Genomic DNA, 26,905 nt, shown 5'->3' on the forward strand with positions numbered 1-26,905 from the left:
CTCTGAAAGTCCACTTGCAGTTTCCACAGAAAGAGTGTTTCAGAACTGCTCTATCAAAAGTAAAGTTCAAATCTGTTAGTTGAATGCATAGAACAGAAAGTAGTTTCACAGAATGCTTCTGTGTAGTTTTTATTTGAAGATATTCCTTTCTCCACTATAGGCCCCTTAGCGCTCTGAATGTCCACTTTCAGTTTCCACAAAAAGAGTGTTTCAGAACTGCTCAATCAAAAGTAAGCTTCAACTCTGTTAGTTGAATGCACAGAACAGAAAGAAGTTTCACAGAATTCTTCTGGGTAGTTTTCATTTGAAGTTATATCTTTTTCCACTATAGGCCCTTTAGTGCTCCGAATGTCCACTTGCAGTTTCAACAGAAAGAGTCTTTCAGAACTGCTCAATCAAAAGTAATCTTCAACTCTCTTAGTTGAATGCACAGAACAGAAAGAAGTTTCACAGAATGCTTCTGTGTAGTTTTTATTTGAAGATATTCCTTTTTCCATTATAGGCCCCTAAGCGTTCTGAATATCCACTTGCAGTTTCTACAGAAAGAGAGTTTCAGAACTGCTCAATCAAAAGTAACGTTCAACTCTGTTAGTTGAATGCAGAGAATATAAAGAAGTTTCACAGAATGCTTCTGTGTAGTTTTTATTTGCAGATTTTCCTTTTTCCACTATTGGCCCCTTCGTGCTCAGAATATCCCCTTGCAGTTTCTGCAGGAAGAGTGTTTCAGACCTGCTCTATCAAAATTAAGGTTCAACTCTGTTGGTGGAACGCACAGAACAGAAAGAAGTTTCACAGAAAGCTTCTGTGTAGTTTTCATTTGAAGATATTCTTTTTTCCAATACATGCTCCATAGCACTGTGAATGTCCACTTGCAGTTTATACAGAAAGAGTGTTTCAGGACTGCTCAATCAAAAGTAAGCTTCCTCTCTGTTAGTTGAATGCACAGAACAGAAAGAAGTTTCGCAGAATGCTTCTGGGTAGTATTTATTTGAAGATTCTCCTTTTTCCACTATGGGCCCCATAGAGCTGCCAATGTCCACATACACTCTCTACAGAAAGAGTGTTTCAGAACTGCGCAATCAAAAGTAAGCTTCAACTCTGTTAGATGAATGCACAGAACAGAAAGAAGTTTCGCAGAATGCTTCTGTGTAGTTGTTAATTGAAGATATTCCTTTTTCCACTATAGGCCCCTTAGAGCACGGAATATCCTCTTGCATTTTCTACAGAAAGAGTGATTCAGAACTGCTCAATCAAAAGTAAGGTTCAATTCTGTTAGTTGAATTCACAGAACAGAAAGAAGTTTCACAGAATTCTTCTGTGTAGTTTTTAATTGGTTATAGGCCTTTTTCCTCTATAGGCCCGGCAATGCTCCGAATGTCCTCTTGCAGTTCCTCCAGAAAGAGTGTTTCAGAACTGCTCAATCAAAAGAAAGCTTAAACTCCGTTAGTTGAATGCACAGAACAGAAAGTAATTTCAGAGAATGTTTCTGTGTATGTTTTATTTGGAGATATTCCTTTCTCCACTATAGGCCCCGTAGCGCTCTGAAAGTCCACTTGCAGTTTCCACAGAAAGAGTGTTGCAGAACTGCTCTAACAAAAGTAAAGTTCAAATCTGTTAGTTGAATGCATAGAACAGAAAGAAGTTTCACAGAATGCTTCTGTGTAGTTTTTATTTGAAGATATTCCTTTCTCCACTATAGGCCCCTTAGCGCTCTGAATGTCCACTTTCAGTTTCCACAAAAAGAGTGTTTCAGAACTGCTCAATCAAAAGTAAGCTTCAACTCTGTTAGTTGAATGCACAGAACAGAAAGAAGTTTCACAGAATTCTTCTGGGTAGTTTTCATTTGAAGATATAACTTTTTCCACTATAGGCCCTTTAGTGCTCCGAATGTCCACTTGCAGTTTCAACAGAAAGAGTCTTTCAGAACTGCTCAATCAAAAGTAATCTTCAACTCTCTTAGTTGAATGCACAGAAGAGAAAGAAGTTTCACTGAATGCTTCTGTGTAGTTTTTATTTGAAGATATTCCTTTTTCCATTATAGGCCCCTAAGCGTTCTGAATATCCACTTGCAGTTTCTACAGAAAGAGAGTTTCAGAACTGCTCAATCAAAAGTAACGTTCAACTCTGTTAGTTGAATGCAGAGAACATAAAGAAGTTTCACAGAATGCTTCTGTGTAGTTTTTATTTGCAGATATTCCTTTTTCCACTATTGGCCCCTTCGTGCTCAGAATATCCCCTTGCAGTTTCTACAGGAAGAGTGTTTCAGACCTGCTCTATCAAAATTAAGGTTCAACTCTGTTGGTGGAACGCACAGAACAGAAAGAAGTTTCACAGAAAGCTTCTGTGTAGTTTTCATTTGAAGATATTCCTTTTTCCAATACATGCAGAATAGCACTGTGAATGTCCACTTGCAGTTTATACAGAAAGAGTGTTTCAGAACTGCTCAATCAAAAGTAAGCTTCCTCTCTGTTAGTTGAATGCACAGAACAGAAAGAAGTTTCGCAGAATGCTTCTGGGTAGTTTTTATTTGAAGATTCTCCTTTTTCCACTATGGGCCCCATAGAGCTGCCAATGTCCACATACACTCTCTACAGAAAGAGTGTTTCATAACTGCGCAATCAAAAGTAAGCTTCAACTCTGTTAGATGAATGCACAGAACAGAAAGAAGTTTCGCAGAATGCTTCTGTGTAGTTGTTAATTGAAGATATTCCTTTTTCCACTATAGGCCCCTTAGAGCACGGAATATCCTCTTGCATTTTCTACAGAAAGAATGATTCAGAACTGCTCAATCAAAAGTAAGGTTCAATTCTGTTAGTTGAATTCACAGAACAGAAAGAAGTTTCACAGAATTCTTCTGTGTAGTTTTTAATTGGTTATAGGCCTTTTTCCTCTATAGGCCCGGGAATGCTCCGAATGTCCTCTTGCAGTTTCTCCAGAAAGAGTGTTTCAGAACTGCTCAATCAAAAGTAAGGTTCAACTCTGTTAGTTGAATTCACAGAACAGAAAGAAGTTTCACAGAATTCTTCTGTGTAGTTTTTAATTGGTTATAGGCCTTTTTCCTCTATAGGCCCGGGAATGCTCCGAATGTCCTCTTGCAGTTTCTCCAGAAAGAGTGTTTCAGAACTGCTCAATCAAAAGAAAGCTTAAACTCTGTTAGTTGAATGCACAGAACAGAAAGTAATTTCAGAGAACGTTTCTGTGTATGTTTTATTTGGAGATATTCCTTTCTCCACTATAGGCCCCGTAGCGCTCTGAAAGTCCACTTGCAGTTTCCACAGAAAGAGTGTTTCAGAACTGCTCTATCAAAAGTAAAGTTCAAATCTGTTAGTTGAATGCATAGAACAGAAAGAAGTTTCACAGAATGCTTCTGTGTAGTTTTTATTTGAAGATATTCCTTTCTCCACTATAGGCCCCTTAGCGCTCTGAATGTCCACTTTCAGTTTCCACAAAAAGAGTGTTTCAGAACTGCTCAATCAAAAGTAAGCTTCAACTCTGTTAGTTGAATGCACAGAACAGAAAGAAGTTTCACAGAATTCTTCTGGGTAGTTTTCATTTGAAGATATAACTTTTTCCACTATAGGCGCTTTAGTGCTCCGAATGTCCACTTGCAGTTTCAACAGAAAGAGTCTTTCAGAACTGCTCAATCAAAAGTAATCTTCAACTCTCTTAGTTGAATGCACAGAACAGAAAGAAGTTTCACAGAATGCTTCTGTGTAGTTTTTATTTGAAGATATTCCTTTTTCCATTTTAGGCCCCTAAGCGTTCTGAATATCCACTTGCAGTTTCTACAGAAAGAGAGTTTCAGAACTGCTCAATCAAAAGTAACGTTCAACTCTGTTAGTTGAATGCAGAGAATATAAAGAAGTTTCACAGAATGCTTCTGTGTAGTTTTTATTTGCAGATATTCCTTTTTCCACTATTGGCCCCTTCGTGCTCAGAATATCCCCTTGCAGTTTCTGCAGGAAGAGTGTTTCAGACCCGCTCTATCAAAATTAAGGTTCAACTCTGTTGGTGGAACGCACAGAACAGAAAGAAGTTTCACAGAAAGCTTCTGTGTAGTTTTCATTTGAAGATATTCTTTTTTCCAATACATGCTCCATAGCACTGTGAATGTCCACTTGCAGTTTATACAGAAAGAGTGTTTCAGGACTGCTCAATCAAAAGTAAGCTTCCTCTCTGTTAGTTGAATGCACAGAACAGAAAGAAGTTTCGCAGAATGCTTCTGGGTAGTTTTTATTTGAAGATTCTCCTTTTTCCACTATGGGCCCCATAGAGCTGCCAATGTCCACATACACTCTCTACAGAAAGAGTGTTTCAGAACTGCGCAATCAAAAGTAAGCTTCAACTCTGTTAGATGAAGGCACAGAACAGAAAGAAGTTTCGCAGAATGCTTCTGTGTAGTTGTTAATTGAAGATATTCCTTTTTCCACTATAGGCCCCTTAGAGCACGGAATATCCTCTTGCATTTTCTACAGAAAGAGTGATTCAGAACTGCTCAATCAAAAGTAAGGTTCAATTCTGTTAGTTGAATTCACAGAACAGAAAGAAGTTTCACAGAATTCTTCTGTGTAGTTTTTAATTGGTTATAGGCCTTTTTCCTCTATAGGCCCGGCAATGCTCCGAATGTCCTCTTGCAGTTCCTCCAGAAAGAGTGTTTCAGAACTGCTCAATCAAAAGAAAGCTTAAACTCCGTTAGTTGAATGCACAGAACAGAAAGTAATTTCAGAGAATGTTTCTGTGTATGTTTTATTTGGAGATATTCCTTTCTCCACTATAGGCCCCGTAGCGCTCTGAAAGTCCACTTGCAGTTTCCACAGAAAGAGTGTTGCAGAACTGCTCTAACAAAAGTAAAGTTCAAATCTGTTAGTTGAATGCATAGAACAGAAAGAAGTTTCACAGAATGCTTCTGTGTAGTTTTTATTTGAAGATATTCCTTTCTCCACTATAGGCCCCTTAGCGCTCTGAATGTCCACTTTCAGTTTCCACAAAAAGAGTGTTTCAGAACTGCTCAATCAAAAGTAAGCTTCAACTCTGTTAGTTGAATGCACAGAACAGAAAGAAGTTTCACAGAAGTCTTCTGGGTAGTTTTCATTTGAAGATATAACTTTTTCCACTATAGGCCCTTTAGTGCTCCGAATGTCCACTTGCAGTTTCAACAGAAAGAGTCTTTCAGAACTGCTCAATCAAAAGTAATCTTCAACTCTCTTAGTTGAATGCACAGAAGAGAAAGAAGTTTCACTGAATGCATCTGTGTAGTTTTTATTTGAAGATATTCCTTTTTCCATTATAGGCCCCTAAGCATTCTGAATATCCACTTGCAGTTTCTACAGAAAGAGAGTTTCAGAACTGCTCAATCAAAAGTAACGTTCAACTCTGTTAGTTGAATGCAGAGAACATAAAGAAGTTTCACAGAATGCTTCTGTGTAGTTTTTATTTGCAGATATTCCTTTTTCCACTATTGGCCCCTTCGTGCTCAGAATATCCCCTTGCAGTTTCTGCAGGAAGAGTGTTTCAGACCTGCTCTATCAAAATTAAGGTTCAACTCTGTTGGTGGAACGCACAGAACAGAAAAAAGTTTCACAGAAATCTTCTGTGTAGTTTTCATTTGAAGATATTCTTTTTTCCAATACATGCTCCATAGCACTGTGAATGTCCACTTGCAGTTTATACAGAAAGAGTGTTTCAGGACTGCTCAATCAAAAGTAAGCTTCCTCTCTGTTAGTTGAATGCACAGAACAGAAAGAAGTTTCGCAGAATGCTTCTGGGTAGTTTTTATTTGAAGATTCTCCTTTTTCCACTATGGGCCCCATAGAGCTGCCAATGTCCACATACACTCTCTACAGAAAGAGTGTTTCAGAACTGCGCAATCAAAAGTAAGCTTCAACTCTGTTAGATGAATGCACAGAACAGAAAAAAGTTTCGCAGAATGCTTCTGTGTAGTTGATAATTGAAGTTATTCCTTTTTCCACTATAGGCCCCTTAGAGCACGGAATATCCTCTTGCATTTTCTACAGAAAGAGTGATTGAGAACTGCTCAATCAAAAGTAAGGTTCAATTCTGTTAGTTGAATTCACAGAACAGAAAGAAGTTTCACAGAATTCTTCTGTGTAGTTTTTAATTGGTTATAGGCCTTTTTCCTCTATAGGCCCGGCAATGCTCCGAATGTCCTCTTGCAGTTCCTCCAGAAAGAGTGTTTCAGAACTGCTCAATCAAAAGAAAGCTTAAACTCCGTTAGTTGAATGCACAGAACAGAAAGTAATTTCAGAGAATGTTTCTGTGTATGTTTTATTTGGAGATATTCCTTTCTCCACTATAGGCCCCGTAGCGCTCTGAAAGTCCACTTGCAGTTTCCACAGAAAGAGTGTTGCAGAACTGCTCTAACAAAAGTAAAGTTCAAATCTGTTAGTTGAATGCATAGAACAGAAAGAAGTTTCACAGAATGCTTCTGTGTAGTTTTTATTTGAAGATATTCCTTTCTCCACTATAGGCCCCTTAGCGCTCTGAATGTCCACTTTCAGTTTCCACAAAAAGAGTGTTTCAGAACTGCTCAATCAAAAGTAAGCTTCAACTCTGTTAGTTGAATGCACAGAACAGAAAGAAGTTTCACAGAATTCTTCTGGGTAGTTTTCATTTGAAGATATAACTTTTTCCACTCTAGGCCCTTTAGTGCTCCGAATGTCCACTTGCAGTTTCAACAGAAAGAGTCTTTCAGAACTGCTCAATCAAAAGTAATCTTCAACTCTCTTAGTTGAATGCACAGAAGAGAAAGAAGTTTCACTGAATGCTTCTGTGTAGTTTTTATTTGAAGATATTCCTTTTTCCATTATAGGCCCCTAAGCGTTCTGAATATCCACTTGCAGTTTCTACAGAAAGAGAGTTTCAGAACTGCTCAATCAAAAGTAACGTTCAACTCTGTTAGTTGAATGCAGAGAACATAAAGAAGTTTCACAGAATGCTTCTGTGTAGTTTTTATTTGCAGATATTCCTTTTTCCACTATTGGCCCCTTCGTGCTCAGAATATCCCCTTGCAGTTTCTACAGGAAGAGTGTTTCAGACCTGCTCTATCAAAATTAAGGTTCAACTCTGTTGGTGGAACGCACAGAACAGAAAGAAGTTTCACAGAAAGCTTCTGTGTAGTTTTCATTTGAAGATATTCCTTTTTCCAATACATGCTCAATAGCACTGTGAATGTCCACTTGCAGTTTATACAGAAAGAGTGTTTCAGACCTGCTCAATCAAAAGTAAGCTTCCTCTCTGTTAGTTGAATGCACAGAACAGAAAGAAGTTTCGCAGAATGCTTCTGGGTAGTTTTTATTTGAAGATTCTCCTTTTTCCACTATGGGCCCCATCGCGCAGCCAATGTCCACATACACTCTCAACAGAAAGAGTGTTTCAGAACTGCGCAATCAAAAGTAATCTTCAACTCTGTTAGTTGAATGCACAGAACAGAAAGAAGTTTCGCAGAATGTTTCTGTGTAGTTGTTAATTGAAGATATTCCTTTTTCCACTATAGGCCCCTTAGAGCACGGAATATCCTCTTGCATTTTCTACAGAAAGAATGATTCAGAACTGCTCAATCAAAAGTAAGGTTCAACTCTGTTAGTTGAATTCACAGAACAGAAAGAAGTTTCACAGAATTCTTCTGTGTAGTTTTTAATTGGTTATAGGCCTTTTTCCTCTATAGGCCCGGGAATGCTCCGAATGTCCTCTTGCAGTTTCTCCAGAAAGAGTGTTTCAGAACTGCTCAATCAAAAGAAAGCTTAAACTCTGTTAGTTGAATGCACAGAACAGAAAGTAATTTCAGAGAACGTTTCTGTGTATGTTTTATTTGGAGATATTCCTTTCTCCACTATAGGCCCCGTAGCGCTCTGAAAGTCCACTTGCAGTTTCCACAGAAAGAGTGTTTCAGAACTGCTCTAACAAAAGTAAAGTTCAAATCTGTTAGTTGAATGCATAGAACAGAAAGAAGTTTCACAGAATGCTTCTGTGTAGTTTTTATTTGAAGATATTCCTTTCTCCACTATAGGCCCCTTAGCGCTCTGAATGTCCACTTTCAGTTTCCACAAAAAGAGTGTTTCAGAACTGCTCAATCAAAAGTAAGCTTCAACTCTGTTAGTTGAATGCACAGAACAGAAAGAAGTTTCACAGAATTCTTCTGGGTAGTTTTCATTTGAAGATATAACTTTTTCCACTATAGGCCCTTTAGCGCTCCGAATGTCCACTTGCAGTTTCAACAGAAAGAGTCTTTCAGAACTGCTCAATCAAAAGTAATCTTCAACTCTCTTAGTTGAATGCACAGAAGAGAAAGAAGTTTCACAGAATGCTTCTGTGTAGTTTTAATTTGAAGATATTCCTTTTTCCATTATAGGCCCCTAAGCGTTCTGAATTTCCACTTGCAGTTTCTACAGAAAGAGAGTTTCAGAACTGCTCAATCAAAAGTAACGTTCAACTCTGTTAGTTGAATGCAGAGAACATAAAGATGTTTCACAGAATGCTTCTGTGTAGTTTTTATTTGCAGATATTGCTTTTTCCACTATTGGCCCCTTCGTGCTCAGAATATCCCCTTGCAGTTTCTGCAGGAAGAGTGTTTCAGAACTGCTCTATCAAAATTAAGGTTCAACTCTGTTGGTGGAACGCACAGAACAGAAAGAAGTTTCACAGAAAGCTTCTGTGTAGTTTTCATTTGAAGATAATCCTTTTTCCATTACATGCAGAATAGCACTGTGAATGTCCACTTGCAGTTTATACAGAAAGAGTGTTTCAGAACTGCTCAATCAAAAGTAAGCTTCCTCTCTGTTAGTTGAATGCACAGAACAGAAAGAAGTTTCGCAGAATGCTTCTGGGTAGTTTTTATTTGAAGATTCTCCTTTTTCCACTATGGGCCCCATAGAGCTGCCAATGTCCACATACACTCTCTACAGAAAGAGTGTTTCATAACTGCGCAATCAAAAGTAAGCTTCAACTCTGTTAGATGAATGCACAGAACAGAAAGAAGTTTCGCAGAATGCTTCTGTGTAGTTGTTAATTGAAGATATTCCTTTTTCCACTATAGGCCCCTTAGAGCACGGAATATCCTCTTGCATTTTCTACAGAAAGAATGATTCAGAACTGCTCAATCAAAAGTAAGGTTCAATTCTGTTAGTTGAATTCACAGAACAGAAAGAAGTTTCACAGAATTCTTCTGTGTAGTTTTTAATTGGTTATAGGCCTTTTTCCTCTATAGGCCCGGGAATGCTCCGAATGTCCTCTTGCAGTTTCTCCAGAAAGAGTGTTTCAGAACTGCTCAATCAAAAGTAAGGTTCAACTCTGTTAGTTGAATTCACAGAACAGAAAGAAGTTTCACAGAATTCTTCTGTGTAGTTTTTAATTGGTTATAGGCCTTTTTCCTCTATAGGCCCGGGAATGCTCCGAATGTCCTCTTGCAGTTTCTCCAGAAAGAGTGTTTCAGAACTGCTCAATCAAAAGAAAGCTTAAACTCTGTTAGTTGAATGCACAGAACAGAAAGTAATTTCAGAGAACGTTTCTGTGTATGTTTTATTTGGAGATATTACTTTCTCCACTATAGGCCCCGTAGCGCTCTGAAAGTCCACTTGCAGTTTCCACAGAAAGAGTGTTTCAGAACTGCTCTAACAAAAGTAAAGTTCAAATCTGTTAGTTGAATGCATAGAACAGAAAGAAGTTTCACAGAATGCTTCTGTGTAGTTTTTATTTGAAGATATTCCTTTCTCCACTATAGGCCCCTTAGCGCTCTGAATGTCCACTTTCAGTTTCCACAAAAAGAGTGTTTCAGAACTGCTCAATCAAAAGTAAGCTTCAACTCTGTTAGTTGAATGCACAGAACAGAAAGAAGTTTCACAGAATTCTTCTGGGTAGTTTTCATTTGAAGATATAACTTTTTCCACTATAGGCCCTTTAGTGCTCCGAATGTCCACTTGCAGTTTCAACAGAAAGAGTCTTTCAGAACTGCTCAATCAAAAGTAATCTTCAACTCTCTTAGTTGAATGCACAGAACAGAAAGAAGTTTCACAGAATGCTTCTGTGTAGTTTTTATTTGAAGATATTCCTTTTTCCATTATAGGCCCCTAAGCGTTCTGAATATCCACTTGCAGTTTCTACAGAAAGAGAGTTTCAGAACTGCTCAATCAAAAGTAACGTTCAACTCTGTTAGTTGAATGCAGAGAATATAAAGAAGTTTCACAGAATGCTTCTGTGTAGTTTTTATTTGCAGATATTCCTTTTTCCACTATTGGCCCCTTCGTGCTCAGAATATCCCCTTGCAGTTTCTGCAGGAAGAGTGTTTCAGACCTGCTCTATCAAAATTAAGGTTCAACTCTGTTGGTGGAACGCACAGAACAGAAAGAAGTTTCACAGAAATCTTCTGTGTAGTTTTCATTTGAAGATATTCTTTTTTCCAATACATGCTCCATAGCACTGTGAATGTCCACTTGCAGTTTATACAGAAAGAGTGTTTCAGGACTGCTCAATCAAAAGTAAGCTTCCTCTCTGTTAGTTGAATGCACAGAACAGAAAGAAGTTTCGCAGAATGCTTCTGGGTAGTTTTTATTTGAAGATTCTCCTTTTTCCACTATGGGCCCCATAGAGCTGCCAATGTCCACATACACTCTCTACGGAAAGAGTGTTTCAGAACTGCGCAATCAAAAGTAAGCTTCAACTCTGTTAGATGAATGCACAGAACAGAAAGAAGTTTCGCAGAATGCTTCTGTGTAGTTGTTAATTGAAGATATTCCTTTTTCCACTATAGGCCCCTTAGAGCACGGAATATCCTCTTGCATTTTCTACAGAAAGAATGATTCACAACTGCTCAATCAAAAGTAAGGTTCAATTCTGTTAGTTGAATTCACAGAACAGAAAGAAGTTTCACAGAATTCTTCTGTGTAGTTTTTAATTGGTTATAGGCCTTTTTCCTCTATAGGCCCGGCAATGCTCCGAATGTCCTCTTGCAGTTCCTCCAGAAAGAGTGTTTCAGAACTGCTCAATCAAAAGAAAGCTTAAACTCCGTTAGTTGAATGCACAGAACAGAAAGTAATTTCAGAGAACGTTTCTGTGTATGTTTTATTTGGAGATATTCCTTTCTCCACTATAGGCCCCGTAGCGCTCTGAAAGTCCACTTGCAGTTTCCACAGAAAGAGTGTTTCAGAACTGCTCTAACAAAAGTAAAGTTCAAATCTGTTAGTTGAATGCATAGAACAGAAAGAAGTTTCACAGAATGCTTCTGTGTAGTTTTTATTTGAAGATATTCCTTTCTCCACTATAGGCCCCTTAGCGCTCTGAATGTCCACTTTCAGTTTCCACAAAAAGAGTGTTTCAGAACTGCTCAATCAAAAGTAAGCTTCAACTCTGTTAGTTGAATGCACAGAACAGAAAGAAGTTTCACAGAATTCTTCTGGGTAGTTTTCATTTGAAGATATAACTTTTTCCACTATAGGCCCTTTAGTGCTCCGAATGTCCACTTGCAGTTTCAACAGAAAGAGTCTTTCAGAACTGCTCAATCAAAAGTAATCTTCAACTCTCTTAGTTGAATGCACAGAAGAGAAAGAAGTTTCACTGAATGCTTCTGTGTAGTTTTTATTTGAAGATATTCCTTTTTCCATTATAGGCCCCTAAGCGTTCTGAATATCCACTTGCAGTTTCTACAGAAAGAGAGTTTCAGAACTGCTCAATCAAAAGTAACGTTCAACTCTGTTAGTTGAATGCAGAGAACATAAAGAAGTTTCACAGAATGCTTCTGTGTAGTTTTTATTTGCAGATATTCCTTTTTCCACTATTGGCCCCTTCGTGCTCAGAATATCCCCTTGCAGTTTCTACAGGAAGAGTGTTTCAGACCTGCTCTATCAAAATTAAGGTTCAACTCTGTTGGTGGAACGCACAGAACAGAAAGAAGTTTCACAGAAAGCTTCTGTGTAGTTTTCATTTGAAGATATTCCTTTTTCCAATACATGCAGAATAGCACTGTGAATGTCCACTTGCAGTTTATACAGAAAGAGTGTTTCAGAACTGCTCAATCAAAAGTAAGCTTCCTCTCTGTTAGTTGAATGCACAGAACAGAAAGAAGTTTCGCAGAATGCTTCTGGGTAGTTTTTATTTGAAGATTCTCCTTTTTCCACTATGGGCCCCATAGAGCTGCCAATGTCCACATACACTCTCTACAGAAAGAGTGTTTCATAACTGCGCAATCAAAAGTAAGCTTCAACTCTGTTAGATGAATGCACAGAACAGAAAGAAGTTTCGCAGAATGCTTCTGTGTAGTTGTTAATTGAAGATATTCCTTTTTCCACTATAGGCCCCTTAGAGCACGGAATATCCTCTTGCATTTTCTACAGAAAGAATGATTCAGAACAGCTCAATCAAAAGTAAGGTTCAATTCTGTTAGTTGAATTCACAGAACAGAAAGAAGTTTCACAGAATTCTTCTGTGTAGTTTTTAATTGGTTATAGGCCTTTTTCCTCTATAGGCCCGGGAATGCTCCGAATGTCCTCTTGCAGTTTCTCCAGAAAGAGTGTTTCAGAACTGCTCAATCAAAAGTAAGGTTCAACTCTGTTAGTTGAATTCACAGAACAGAAAGAAGTTTCACAGAATTCTTCTGTGTAGTTTTTAATTGGTTATAGGCCTTTTTCCTCTATAGGCCCGGGAATGCTCCGAATGTCCTCTTGCAGTTTCTCCAGAAAGAGTGTTTCAGAACTGCTCAATCAAAAGAAAGCTTAATCTCTGTTAGTTGAATGCACAGAACAGAAAGTAATTTCAGAGAACGTTTCTGTGTATGTTTTATTTGGAGATATTCCTTTCTCCACTATAGGCCCCGTAGCGCTCTGAAAGTCCACTTGCAGTTTCCACAGAAAGAGTGTTTCAGAACTGCTCTAACAAAAGTAAAGTTCAAATCTGTTAGTTGAATGCATAGAACAGAAAGAAGTTTCACAGAATGCTTCTGTGTAGTTTTTATTTGAAGATATTCCTTTCTCCACTATAGGCCCCTTAGCGCTCTGAATGTCCACTTTCAGTTTCCACAAAAAGAGTGTTTCAGAACTGCTCAATCAAAAGTAAGCTTCAACTCTGTTAGTTGAATGCACAGAACAGAAAGAAGTTTCACAGAATTCTTCTGGGTAGTTTTCATTTGAAGATATAACTTTTTCCACTATAGGCCCTTTAGTGCTCCGAATGTCCACTTGCAGTTTCAACAGAAAGAGTCTTTCAGAACTGCTCAATCAAAAGTAATCTTCAACTCTCTTAGTTGAATGCACAGAACAGAAAGAAGTTTCACAGAATGCTTCTGTGTAGTTTTTATTTGAAGATATTCCTTTTTCCATTATAGGCCCCTAAGCGTTCTGAATATCCACTTGCAGTTTCTACAGAAAGAGAGTTTCAGAACTGCTCAATCAAAAGTAACGTTCAACTCTGTTAGTTGAATGCAGAGAATATAAAGAAGTTTCACAGAATGCTTCTGTGTAGTTTTTATTTGCAGATATTCCTTTTTCCACTATTGGCCCCTTCGTGCTCAGAATATCCCCTTGCAGTTTCTGCAGGAAGAGTGTTTCAGACCTGCTCTATCAAAATTAAGGTTCAACTCTGTTGGTGGAACGCACAGAACAGAAAGAAGTTTCACAGAAAGATTCTGTGTAGTTTTCATTTGAAGATATTCTTTTTTCCAATACATGCTCCATAGCACTGTGAATGTCCACTTGCAGTTTATACAGAAAGAGTGTTTCAGGACTGCTCAATCAAAAGTAAGCTTCCTCTCTGTTAGTTGAATGCACAGAACAGAAAGAAGTTTCGCAGAATGCTTCTGGGTAGTTTTTATTTGAAGATTCTCCTTTTTCCACTATGGGCCCCATAGAGCTGCCAATGTCCACATACACTCTCTACGGAAAGAGTGTTTCAGAACTGCGCAATCAAAAGTAAGCTTCAACTCTGTTAGATGAATGCACAGAACAGAAAGAAGTTTCGCAGAATGCTTCTGTGTAGTTGTTAATTGAAGATATTCCTTTTTCCACTATAGGCCCCTTAGAGCACGGAATATCCTCTTGCATTTTCTACAGAAATAATGATTCACAACTGCTCAATCAAAAGTAAGGTTCAATTCTGTTAGTTGAATTCACAGAACAGAAAGAAGTTTCACAGAATTCTTCTGTGTAGTTTTTAATTGGTTATAGGCCTTTTTCCTCTATAGGTCCGGCAATGCTCCGAATGTCCTCTTGCAGTTCCTCCAGAAAGAGTGTTTCAGAACTGCTCAATCAAAAGAAAGCTTAAACTCTGTTAGTTGAATGCACAGAACAGAAAGTAATTTCAGAGAATGTTTCTGTGTATGTTTTATTTGGAGATATTCCTTTCTCCACTATAGGCCCCGTAGCGCTCTGAAAGTCCACTTGCAGTTTCCACAAAAAGAGTGTTGCAGAACTGCTCTATCAAAAGTAAAGTTCAAATCTGTTAGTTGAATGCATAGAACAGAAAGAAGTTTCACAGAATGCTTCTGTGTAGTTTTTATTTGAAGATATTCCTTTCTCCACTATAGGCCCCTTAGCGCTCTGAATGTCCACTTTCAGTTTCCACAAAAAGAGTGTTTCAGAACTGCTCAATCAAAAGTAAGCTTCAACTCTGTTAGTTGAATGCACAGAACAGAAAGAAGTTTCACAGAATTCTTCTGGGTAGTTTTCATTTGAAGATATAACTTTTTCCAGTATAGGCCCTTTAGCGCTCCGAATGTCCACTTGCAGTTTCAACAGAAAGAGTCTTTCAGAACTGCTCAATCAAAAGTAATCTTCAACTCTCTTAGTTGAATGCACAGAAGAGAAAGAAGTTTCACAGAATGCTTCTGTGTAGTTTTAATTTGAAGATATTCCTTTTTCCATTATAGGCCCCTAAGCGTTCTGAATATCCACTTGCAGTTTCTACAGAAAGAGAGTTTCAGAACTGCTCAATCAAAAGTAACGTTCAACTCTGTTAGTTGAATGCAGAGAACATAAGGATGTTTCACAGAATGCTTCTGTGTAGTTTTTATTTGCAGATATTGCTTTTTCCACTATTGGCCCCTTCGTGCTCAGAATATCCCCTTGCAGTTTCTGCAGGAAGAGTGTTTCAGAACTGCTCTATCAAAATTAAGGTTCAACTCTGTTGGTGGAACGCACAGAACAGAAAGAAGTTTCACAGAAAGCTTCTGTGTAGTTTTCATTTGAAGATATTCCTTTTTCCAATACATGCAGAATAGCACTGTGAATGTCCACTTGCAGTTTATACAGAAAGAGTGTTTCAGAACTGCTCAATCAAAAGTAAGCTTCCTCTCTGTTAGTTGAATGCACAGAACAGAAAGAAGTTTCGCAGAATGCTTCTGGGTAGTTTTTATTTGAAGATTCTCCTTTTTCCACTATGGGCCCCATAGAGCTGCCAATGTCCACATACACTCTCTACAGAGAGTGTTTCATAACTGCGCAATCAAAAGTAAGCTTCAACTCTGTTAGATGAATGCACAGAACAGAAAGAAGTTTCGCAGAATGCTTCTGTGTAGTTGTTAATTGAAGATATTCCTTTTTCCACTATAGGCCCCTTAGAGCACGGAATATCATCTTGCATTTTCTACAGAAAGAGTGATTCAGAACTGCTCAATCAAAAGTAAGGTTCAATTCTGTTAGTTGAATTCACAGAACAGAAAGAAGTTTCACAGAATTCTTCTGTGTAGTTTTTAATTGGTTATAGGCCTTTTTCCTCTATAGGCCCGGCAATGCTCCGAATGTCCTCTTGCAGTTCCTCCAGAAAGAGTGTTTCAGAACTGCTCAATCAAAAGAAAGCTTAAACTCCGTTAGTTGAATGCACAGAACAGAAAGTAATTTCAGAGAATGTTTCTGTGTATGTTTTATTTGGAGATATTCCTTTCTCCACTATAGGCCCCGTAGCGCTCTGAAAGTCCACTTGCAGTTTCCACAGAAAGAGTGTTGCAGAACTGCTCTAACAAAAGTAAAGTTCAAATCTGTTAGTTGAATGCATAGAACAGAAAGAAGTTTCACAGAATGCTTCTGTGTAGTTTTTATTTGAAGATATTCCTTTCTCCACTATAGGCCCCTTAGCGCTCTGAATGTCCACTTTCAGTTTCCACAAAAAGAGTGTTTCAGAACTGCTCAATCAAAAGTAAGCTTCAACTCTGTTAGTTGAATGCACAGAACAGAAAGAAGTTTCACAGAATTCTTCTGGGTAGTTTTCATTTGAAGATATAACTTTTTCCACTATAGGCCCTTTAGTGCTCCGAATGTCCACTTGCAGTTTCAACAGAAAGAGTCTTTCAGAACTGCTCAATCAAAAGTAATCTTCAACTCTCTTAGTTGAATGCACAGAAGAGAAAGAAGTTTCACTGAATGCTTCTGTGTAGTTTTTATTTGAAGATATTCCTTTTTCCATTATAGGCCCCTAAGCGTTCTGAATATCCACTTGCAGTTTCTACAGAAAGAGAGTTTCAGAACTGCTCAATCAAAAGTAACGTTCAACTCTGTTAGTTGAATGCAGAGAACATAAAGAAGTTTCACAGAATGCTTCTGTGTAGTTTTTATTTGCAGATATTCCTTTTTCCAGTATTGGCCCCTTCGCTCTCAGAATATCCCTTTGCAGTTTCTACAGGAAGAGTGTTTCAGACCTGCTCTATCAAAATTAAGGTTCAACTCTGTTGGTGGAACGCACAGAACAGAAAGAAGTTTCACAGAAAGCTTCTGTGTAGTTTTCATTTGAAGATATTCCTTTTTCCAATACATGCAGAATAGCACTGTGAATGTCCACTTGCAGTTTATACAGAAAGAGTGTTTCAGAACTGCTCAATCAAAAGTAAGCTTCCTCTCTGTTAGTTGAATGCACAGAACAGAAAGAAGTTTCGCAGAATGCTTCTGGGTAGTTTTTATTTGAAGATTCTCCTTTTTCCACTATGGGCCCCATAGAGCTGCCAATGTCCACATACACTCTCTACAGAAAGAGTGTTTCATAACTGCGCAATCAAAAGTAAGCTTCAACTCTGTTAGATGAATGCACAGAACAGAAAGAAGTTTCGCAGAATGCTTCTGTGTAGTTGTTAATTGAAGATATTCCTTTTTCCACTATAGGCCCCTTAGAGCACGGAATATCCTCTTGCATTTTCTACAGAAAGAATGATTCAGAACTGCTCAATCAAAAGTAAGGTTCAATTCTGTTAGTTGAATTCACAGAACAGAAAGAAGTTTCACAGAATTCTTCTGTGTAGTTTTTAATTGGTTATAGGCCTTTTTCCTCTATAGGCCCGGGAATGCTCAGAATGTCCTCTTGCAGTTTCTCCAGAAAGAGTGTTTCAGAACTGCTCAATCAAAAGTAAGGTTCAACTCTGTTAGTTGAATTCACAGAACAGAAAGAAGTTTCACAGAATTCTTCTGTGTAGTTTTTAATTGGTTATAGGCCTTTTTCCTCTATAGGCCCGGGAATGCTCCGAATGTCCTCTTGCAGTTTCTCCAGAAAGAGTGTTTCAGAACTGCTCAATCAAAAGAAAGCTTAAACTCTGTTAGTTGAATGCACAGAACAGAAAGTAATTTCAGAGAACGTTTCTGTGTATGTTTTATTTGGAGATATTCCTTTCTCCACTATAGGCCCCGTAGCGCTCTGAAAGTCCACTTGCAGTTTCCACAGAAAGAGTGTTTCAGAACTGCTCTATCAAAAGTAAAGTTCAAATCTGTTAGTTGAATGCATAGAACAGAAAGTAGTTTCACAGAATGCTTCTGTGTAGTTTTTATTTGAAGATATTCCTTTCTCCACTATAGGCCCCTTAGCGCTCTGAATGTCCACTTTCAGTTTCCACAAAAAGAGTGTTTCAGAACTGCTCAATCAAAAGTAAGCTTCAACTCTGTTAGTTGAATGCACAGAACAGAAAGAAGTTTCACAGAATTCTTCTGGGTAGTTTTCATTTGAAGTTATATCTTTTTCCACTATAGGCCCTTTAGTGCTCCGAATGTCCACTTGCAGTTTCAACAGAAAGAGTCTTTCAGAACTGCTCAATCAAAAGTAATCTTCAACTCTCTTAGTTGAATGCACAGAACAGAAAGAAGTTTCACAGAATGCTTCTGTGTAGTTTTTATTTGAAGATATTCCTTTTTCCATTATAGGCCCCTAAGCGTTCTGAATATCCACTTGCAGTTTCTACAGAAAGAGAGTTTCAGAACTGCTCAATCAAAAGTAACGTTCAACTCTGTTAGTTGAATGCAGAGAATATAAAGAAGTTTCACAGAATGCTTCTGTGTAGTTTTTATTTGCAGATTTTCCTTTTTCCACTATTGGCCCCTTCGTGCTCAGAATATCCCCTTGCAGTTTCTGCAGGAAGAGTGTTTCAGACCTGCTCTATCAAAATTAAGGTTCAACTCTGTTGGTGGAACGCACAGAACAGAAAGAAGTTTCACAGAAAGCTTCTGTGTAGTTTTCATTTGAAGATATTCTTTTTTCCAATACATGCTCCATAGCACTGTGAATGTCCACTTGCAGTTTATACAGAAAGAGTGTTTCAGGACTGCTCAATCAAAAGTAAGCTTCCTCTCTGTTAGTTGAATGCACAGAACAGAAAGAAGTTTCGCAGAATGCTTCTGGGTAGTATTTATTTGAAGATTCTCCTTTTTCCACTATGGGCCCCATAGACCTGCCAATGTCCACATACACTCTCTACAGAAAGAGTGTTTCAGAACTGCGCAATCAAAAGTAAGCTTCAACTCTGTTAGATGAATGCACAGAACAGAAAGAAGTTTCGCAGAATGCTTCTGTGTAGTTGTTAATTGAAGATATTCCTTTTTCCACTATAGGCCCCTTAGAGCACGGAATATCCTCTTGCATTTTCTACAGAAAGAGTGATTCAGAACTGCTCAATCAAAAGTAAGGTTCAATTCTGTTAGTTGAATTCACAGAACAGAAAGAAGTTTCACAGAATTCTTCTGTGTAGTTTTTAATTGGTTATAGGCCTTTTTCCTCTATAGGCCCGGCAATGCTCCGAATGTCCTCTTGCAGTTCCTCCAGAAAGAGTGTTTCAGAACTGCTCAATCAAAAGAAAGCTTAAACTCCGTTAGTTGAATGCACAGAACAGAAAGTAATTTCAGAGAATGTTTCTGTGTATGTTTTATTTGGAGATATTCCTTTCTCCACTATAGGCCCCGTAGCGCTCTGAAAGTCCACTTGCAGTTTCCACAGAAAGAGTGTTGCAGAACTGCTCTAACAAAAGTAAAGTTCAAATCTGTTAGTTGAATGCATAGAACAGAAAGAAGTTTCACAGAATGCTTCTGTGTAGTTTTTATTTGAAGATATTCCTTTCTCCACTATAGGCCCCTTAGCGCTCTGAATGTCCACTTTCAGTTTCCACAAAAAGAGTGTTTCAGAACTGCTCAATCAAAAGTAAGCTTCAACTCTGTTAGTTGAATGCACAGAACAGAAAGAAGTTTCACAGAATTCTTCTGGGTAGTTTTCATTTGAAGATATAACTTTTTCCACTATAGGCCCTTTAGTGCTCCGAATGTCCACTTGCAGTTTCAACAGAAAGAGTCTTTCAGAACTGCTCAATCAAAAGTAATCTTCAACTCTCTTAGTTGAATGCACAGAAGAGAAAGAAGTTTCACTGAATGCTTCTGTGTAGTTTTTATTTGAAGATATTCCTTTTTCCATTATAGGCCCCTAAGCGTTCTGAATATCCACTTGCAGTTTCTACAGAAAGAGAGTTTCAGAACTGCTCAATCAAAAGTAACGTTCAACTCTGTTAGTTGAATGCAGAGAACATAAAGAAGTTTCACAGAATGCTTCTGTGTAGTTTTTATTTGCAGATATTCCTTTTTCCACTATTGGCCCCTTCGTGCTCAGAATATCCCCTTGCAGTTTCTACAGGAAGAGTGTTTCAGACCTGCTCTATCAAAATTAAGGTTCAACTCTGTTGGTGGAACGCACAGAACAGAAAGAAGTTTCACAGAAAGCTTCTGTGTAGTTTTCATTTGAAGATATTCCTTTTTCCAATACATGCAGAATAGCACTGTGAATGTCCACTTGCAGTTTATACAGAAAGAGTGTTTCAGAACTGCTCAATCAAAAGTAAGCTTCCTCTCTGTTAGTTGAATGCACAGAACAGAAAGAAGTTTCGCAGAATGCTTCTGGGTAGTTTTTATTTGAAGATTCTCCTTTTTCCACTATGGGCCCCATAGAGCTGCCAATGTCCACATACACTCTCTACAGAAAGAGTGTTTCATAACTGCGCAATCAAAAGTAAGCTTCAACTCTGTTAGATGAATGCACAGAACAGAAAGAAGTTTCGCAGAATGCTTCTGTGTAGTTGTTAATTGAAGATATTCCTTTTTCCACTATAGGCCCCTTAGAGCACGGAATATCCTCTTGCATTTTCTACAGAAAGAATGATTCAGAACTGCTCAATCAAAAGTAAGGTTCAATTCTGTTAGTTGAATTCACAGAACAGAAAGAAGTTTCACAGAATTCTTCTGTGTAGTTTTTAATTGGTTATAGGCCTTTTTCCTCTATAGGCCCGGGAATGCTCCGAATGTCCTCTTGCAGTTTCTCCAGAAAGAGTGTTTCAGAACTGCTCAATCAAAAGTAAGGTTCAACTCTGTTAGTTGAATTCACAGAACAGAAAGAAGTTTCACAGAATTCTTCTGTGTAGTTTTTAATTGGTTATAGGCCTTTTTCCTCTATAGGCCCGGGAATGCTCCGAATGTCCTCTTGCAGTTTCTCCAGAAAGAGTGTTTCAGAACTGCTCAATCAAAAGAAAGCTTAAACTCTGTTAGTTGAATGCACAGAACAGAAAGTAATTTCAGAGAACGTTTCTGTGTATGTTTTATTTGGAGATATTCCTTTCTCCACTATAGGCCCCGTAGCGCTCTGAAAGTCCACTTGCAGTTTCCACAGAAAGAGTGTTTCAGAACTGCTCTATCAAAAGTAAAGTTCAAATCTGTTAGTTGAATGCATAGAACAGAAAGAAGTTTCACAGAATGCTTCTGTGTAGTTTTTATTTGAAGATATTCCTTTCTCCACTATAGGCCCCTTAGCGCTCTGAATGTCCACTTTCAGTTTCCACAAAAAGAGTGTTTCAGAACTGCTCAATCAAAAGTAAGCTTCAACTCTGTTAGTTGAATGCACAGAACAGAAAGAAGTTTCACAGAATTCTTCTGGGTAGTTTTCATTTGAAGATATAACTTTTTCCACTATAGGCGCTTTAGTGCTCCGAATGTCCACTTGCAGTTTCAACAGAAAGAGTCTTTCAGAACTGCTCAATCAAAAGTAATCTTCAACTCTCTTAGTTGAATGCACAGAACAGAAAGAAGTTTCACAGAATGCTTCTGTGTAGTTTTTATTTGAAGATATTCCTTTTTCCATTTTAGGCCCCTAAGCGTTCTGAATATCCACTTGCAGTTTCTACAGAAAGAGAGTTTCAGAACTGCTCAATCAAAAGTAACGTTCAACTCTGTTAGTTGAATGCAGAGAATATAAAGAAGTTTCACAGAATGCTTCTGTGTAGTTTTTATTTGCAGATATTCCTTTTTCCACTATTGGCCCCTTCGTGCTCAGAATATCCCCTTGCAGTTTCTGCAGGAAGAGTGTTTCAGACCTGCTCTATCAAAATTAAGGTTCAACTCTGTTGGTGGAACGCACAGAACAGAAAGAAGTTTCACAGAAAGCTTCTGTGTAGTTTTCATTTGAAGATATTCTTTTTTCCAATACATGCTCCATAGCACTGTGAATGTCCACTTGCAGTTTATACAGAAAGAGTGTTTCAGGACTGCTCAATCAAAAGTAAGCTTCCTCTCTGTTAGTTGAATGCACAGAACAGAAAGAAGTTTCGCAGAATGCTTCTGGGTAGTTTTTATTTGAAGATTCTCCTTTTTCCACTATGGGCCCCATAGAGCTGCCAATGTCCACATACACTCTCTACAGAAAGAGTGTTTCAGAACTGCGCAATCAAAAGTAAGCTTCAACTCTGTTAGATGAAGGCACAGAACAGAAAGAAGTTTCGCAGAATGCTTCTGTGTAGTTGTTAATTGAAGATATTCCTTTTTCCACTATAGGCCCCTTAGAGCACGGAATATCCTCTTGCATTTTCTACAGAAAGAGTGATTCAGAACTGCTCAATCAAAAGTAAGGTTCAATTCTGTTAGTTGAATTCACAGAACAGAAAGAAGTTTCACAGAATTCTTCTGTGTAGTTTTTAATTGGTTATAGGCCTTTTTCCTCTATAGGCCCGGCAATGCTCCGAATGTCCTCTTGCAGTTCCTCCAGAAAGAGTGTTTCAGAACTGCTCAATCAAAAGAAAGCTTAAACTCCGTTAGTTGAATGCACAGAACAGAAAGTAATTTCAGAGAATGTTTCTGTGTATGTTTTATTTGGAGATATTCCTTTCTCCACTATAGGCCCCGTAGCGCTCTGAAAGTCCACTTGCAGTTTCCACAGAAAGAGTGTTGCAGAACTGCTCTAACAAAAGTAAAGTTCAAATCTGTTAGTTGAATGCATAGAACAGAAAGAAGTTTCACAGAATGCTTCTGTGTAGTTTTTATTTGAAGATATTCCTTTCTCCACTATAGGCCCCTTAGCGCTCTGAATGTCCACTTTCAGTTTCCACAAAAAGAGTGTTTCAGAACTGCTCAATCAAAAGTAAGCTTCAACTCTGTTAGTTGAATGCACAGAACAGAAAGAAGTTTCACAGAAGTCTTCTGGGTAGTTTTCATTTGAAGATATAACTTTTTCCACTATAGGCCCTTTAGTGCTCCGAATGTCCACTTGCAGTTTCAACAGAAAGAGTCTTTCAGAACTGCTCAATCAAAAGTAATCTTCAACTCTCTTAGTTGAATGCACAGAAGAGAAAGAAGTTTCACTGAATGCATCTGTGTAGTTTTTATTTGAAGATATTCCTTTTTCCATTATAGGCCCCTAAGCGTTCTGAATATCCACTTGCAGTTTCTACAGAAAGAGAGTTTCAGAACTGCTCAATCAAAAGTAACGTTCAACTCTGTTAGTTGAATGCAGAGAACATAAAGAAGTTTCACAGAATGCTTCTGTGTAGTTTTTATTTGCAGATATTCCTTTTTCCACTATTGGCCCCTTCGTGCTCAGAATATCCCCTTGCAGTTTCTGCAGGAAGAGTGTTTCAGACCTGCTCTATCAAAATTAAGGTTCAACTCTGTTGGTGGAACGCACAGAACAGAAAAAAGTTTCACAGAAATCTTCTGTGTAGTTTTCATTTGAAGATATTCTTTTTTCCAATACATGCTCCATAGCACTGTGAATGTCCACTTGCAGTTTATACAGAAAGAGTGTTTCAGGACTGCTCAATCAAAAGTAAGCTTCCTCTCTGTTAGTTGAATGCACAGAACAGAAAGAAGTTTCGCAGAATGCTTCTGGGTAGTTTTTATTTGAAGATTCTCCTTTTTCCACTATGGGCCCCATAGAGCTGCCAATGTCCACATACACTCTCTACAGAAAGAGTGTTTCAGAACTGCGCAATCAAAAGTAAGCTTCAACTCTGTTAGATGAATGCACAGAACAGAAAAAAGTTTCGCAGAATGCTTCTGTGTAGTTGATAATTGAAGTTATTCCTTTTTCCACTATAGGCCCCTTAGAGCACGGAATATCCTCTTGCATTTTCTACAGAAAGAGTGATTGAGAACTGCTCAATCAAAAGTAAGGTTCAATTCTGTTAGTTGAATTCACAGAACAGAAAGAAGTTTCACAGAATTCTTCTGTGTAGTTTTTAATTGGTTATAGGCCTTTTTCCTCTATAGGCCCGGCAATGCTCCGAATGTCCTCTTGCAGTTCCTCCAGAAAGAGTGTTTCAGAACTGCTCAATCAAAAGAAAGCTTAAACTCCGTTAGTTGAATGCACAGAACAGAAAGTAATTTCAGAGAATGTTTCTGTGTATGTTTTATTTGGAGATATTCCTTTCTCCACTATAGGCCCCGTAGCGCTCTGAAAGTCCACATGCAGTTTCCACAGAAAGAGTGTTGCAGAACTGCTCTAACAAAAGTAAAGTTCAAATCTGTTAGTTGAATGCATAGAACAGAAAGAAGTTTCACAGAATGCTTCTGTGTAGTTTTTATTTGAAGATATTCCTTTCTCCACTATAGGCCCCTTAGCGCTCTGAATGTCCACTTTCAGTTTCCACAAAAAGAGTGTTTCAGAACTGCTCAATCAAAAGTAAGCTTCAACTCTGTTAGTTGAATGCACAGAACAGAAAGAAGTTTCACAGAATTCTTCTGGGTAGTTTTCATTTGAAGATATAACTTTTTCCACTCTAGGCCCTTTAGTGCTCCGAATGTCCACTTGCAGTTTCAACAGAAAGAGTCTTTCAGAACTGCTCAATCAAAAGTAATCTTCAACTCTCTTAGTTGAATGCACAGAAGAGAAAGAAGTTTCACTGAATGCTTCTGTGTAGTTTTTATTTGAAGATATTCCTTTTTCCATTATAGGCCCCTAAGCGTTCTGAATATCCACTTGCAGTTTCTACAGAAAGAGAGTTTCAGAACTGCTCAATCAAAAGTAACGTTCAACTCTGTTAGTTGAATGCAGAGAACATAAAGAAGTTTCACAGAATGCTTCTGTGTAGTTTTTATTTGCAGATATTCCTTTTTCCACTATTGGCCCCTTCGTGCTCAGAATATCCCCTTGCAGTTTCTACAGGAAGAGTGTTTCAGACCTGCTCTATCAAAATTAAGGTTCAACTCTGTTGGTGGAACGCACAGAACAGAAAGAAGTTTCACAGAAAGCTTCTGTGTAGTTTTCATTTGAAGATATTCCTTTTTCCAATACATGCTCAATAGCACTGTGAATGTCCACTTGCAGTTTATACAGAAAGAGTGTTTCAGACCTGCTCAATCAAAAGTAAGCTTCCTCTCTGTTAGTTGAATGCACAGAACAGAAAGAAGTTTCGCAGAATGCTTCTGGGTAGTTTTTATTTGAAGATTCTCCTTTTTCCACTATGGGCCCCATCGCGCAGCCAATGTCCACATACACTCTCAACAGAAAGAGTGTTTCAGAACTGCGCAATCAAAAGTAATCTTCAACTCTGTTAGTTGAATGCACAGAACAGAAAGAAGTTTCGCAGAATGTTTCTGTGTAGTTGTTAATTGAAGATATTCCTTTTTCCACTATAGGCCCCTTAGAGCACGGAATATCCTCTTGCATTTTCTACAGAAAGAATGATTCAGAACTGCTCAATCAAAAGTAAGGTTCAACTCTGTTAGTTGAATTCACAGAACAGAAAGAAGTTTCACAGAATTCTTCTGTGTAGTTTTTAATTGGTTATAGGCCTTTTTCCTCTATAGGCCCGGGAATGCTCCGAATGTCCTCTTGCAGTTTCTCCAGAAAGAGTGTTTCAGAACTGCTCAATCAAAAGAAAGCTTAAACTCTGTTAGTTGAATGCACAGAACAGAAAGTAATTTCAGAGAACGTTTCTGTGTATGTTTTATTTGGAGATATTCCTTTCTCCACTATAGGCCCCGTAGCGCTCTGAAAGTCCACTTGCAGTTTCCACAGAAAGAGTGTTTCAGAACTGCTCTAACAAAAGTAAAGTTCAAATCTGTTAGTTGAATGCATAGAACAGAAAGAAGTTTCACAGAATGCTTCTGTGTAGTTTTTATTTGAAGATATTCCTTTCTCCACTATAGGCCCCTTAGCGCTCTGAATGTCCACTTTCAGTTTCCACAAAAAGAGTGTTTCAGAACTGCTCAATCAAAAGTAAGCTTCAACTCTGTTAGTTGAATGCACAGAACAGAAAGAAGTTTCACAGAATTCTTCTGGGTAGTTTTCATTTGAAGATATAACTTTTTCCACTATAGGCCCTTTAGCGCTCCGAATGTCCACTTGCAGTTTCAACAGAAAGAGTCTTTCAGAACTGCTCAATCAAAAGTAATCTTCAACTCTCTTAGTTGAATGCACAGAAGAGAAAGAAGTTTCACAGAATGCTTCTGTGTAGTTTTAATTTGAAGATATTCCTTTTTCCATTATAGGCCCCTAAGCGTTCTGAATTTCCACTTGCAGTTTCTACAGAAAGAGAGTTTCAGAACTGCTCAATCAAAAGTAACGTTCAACTCTGTTAGTTGAATGCAGAGAACATAAAGATGTTTCACAGAATGCTTCTGTGTAGTTTTTATTTGCAGATATTGCTTTTTCCACTATTGGCCCCTTCGTGCTCAGAATATCCCCTTGCAGTTTCTGCAGGAAGAGTGTTTCAGAACTGCTCTATCAAAATTAAGGTTCAACTCTGTTGGTGGAACGCACAGAACAGAAAGAAGTTTCACAGAAAGCTTCTGTGTAGTTTTCATTTGAAGATATTCCTTTTTCCATTACATGCAGAATAGCACTGTGAATGTCCACTTGCAGTTTATACAGAAAGAGTGTTTCAGAACTGCTCAATCAAAAGTAAGCTTCCTCTCTGTTAGTTGAATGCACAGAACAGAAAGAAGTTTCGCAGAATGCTTCTGGGTAGTTTTTATTTGAAGATTCTCCTTTTTCCACTATGGGCCCCATAGAGCTGCCAATGTCCACATACACTCTCTACAGAAAGAGTGTTTCATAACTGCGCAATCAAAAGTAAGCTTCAACTCTGTTAGATGAATGCACAGAACAGAAAGAAGTTTCGCAGAATGCTTCTGTGTAGTTGTTAATTGAAGATATTCCTTTTTCCACTATAGGCCCCTTAGAGCACGGAATATCCTCTTGCATTTTCTACAGAAAGAATGATTCAGAACTGCTCAATCAAAAGTAAGGTTCAATTCTGTTAGTTGAATTCACAGAACAGAAAGAAGTTTCACAGAATTCTTCTGTGTAGTTTTTAATTGGTTATAGGCCTTTTTCCTCTATAGGCCCGGGAATGCTCCGAATGTCCTCTTGCAGTTTCTCCAGAAAGAGTGTTTCAGAACTGCTCAATCAAAAG

Source organism: Symphalangus syndactylus, chromosome 24 (genome assembly GCF_028878055.3).
Source record: "Symphalangus syndactylus isolate Jambi chromosome 24, NHGRI_mSymSyn1-v2.1_pri, whole genome shotgun sequence".
Classification (NCBI taxonomy): Eukaryota; Metazoa; Chordata; class Mammalia; order Primates; family Hylobatidae; genus Symphalangus; species Symphalangus syndactylus.